Consider the following 955-nt stretch of genomic DNA (forward strand, 5'->3'; position numbering starts at 1 on the left):
GTTTGCTGGTCTACCGGACGAGGATCCTTTGAAGCACATGGAAATTTTCACAGACTACTCATTGTTCCATACTGCATGGCTGGTGGGGTGACCCAGGATGAAGTAAAGGGGATAATTTTCTTATACTCCTTGAAGGATTCGGCGCGAGATTGGTACCGCTACCTTGATAGGGTAGCAGCTGGAGTCACAGATTGGACATCTCTAGCATTAGCTTTCTACAAAAAGTACTTCCCACTTGCAAAGACTGATTCCTTGAGAAGTAAAATTACAAATTTCCACCAAGGACCTGATGAGGGCTTTTGTGAAGCATGGGGACGTTTCAAGAGTTTGGTTCGGGCCGTCCCTCACCATGGTTTCCAGCAGTGGTACCTTTGCAACTTATTCTATAATGCTTTATATGATGACTACAAGGTTATCCTGGACGCAGCTGCGAATGGTAGGTTCCAAAATAATACCGGTCAGAATAAAGGTTGGAACACTATTGAGGAGATGGCAGTCCATAGAGCTGAGTTTGGGAGTTCACATGGAAACTCGCGAAAGCAAAGTGATGAAATGAGTGCCATTGCGACACTTATAGCTTCTATTACAGCCCGGCTCGAAAAGCTCGAGACTTCTAAGGTTCCCGAGAGAGAAATTGAAATTCCTGTTCATAACTCAAATGAGACCGAGGAATTGAGAGAGACAATCTGAACTCTTTTGGTTCAAGTCGCGAAAATATAAGCAGCCGGGATTGAGTCTACAAAGAATTTTGTCAAGCAATTGGAGAATTTAGAGGCTAAGCAAGTCGCCAATTCTTCAAGCAAATGTGAAGGGCCAATTGAAACCATTAATGCCATCAATCTCCGAAGTGGCCTTTCTTATGATGGTCCGGATAAGCCAAGAGAAGACTCGGGAAAGGATGAAAAGAAGAATTTAATCTCTAGTGCAAAAACGAGCTTTATTGCCAGTACCACCG

At 43.8% G+C, this 955-nt stretch overlaps 1 non-coding gene across 1 annotated transcript; it reads right to left on the minus strand.

The window, feature by feature from the left end:
- Positions 1-247: 247 nt before the first annotated feature.
- Positions 248-356, minus strand: LOC141625370 (small nucleolar RNA R71). Its single transcript, XR_012535154.1, has one exon. It is a non-coding gene; the product is annotated as a small nucleolar RNA R71 (small nucleolar RNA).
- Between the last annotated feature and the right edge of the window lie 599 nt (positions 357-955).

This window comes from Silene latifolia, chromosome X (assembly GCF_048544455.1).
Source record: "Silene latifolia isolate original U9 population chromosome X, ASM4854445v1, whole genome shotgun sequence".
Classification (NCBI taxonomy): domain Eukaryota; kingdom Viridiplantae; phylum Streptophyta; class Magnoliopsida; order Caryophyllales; family Caryophyllaceae; genus Silene; species Silene latifolia.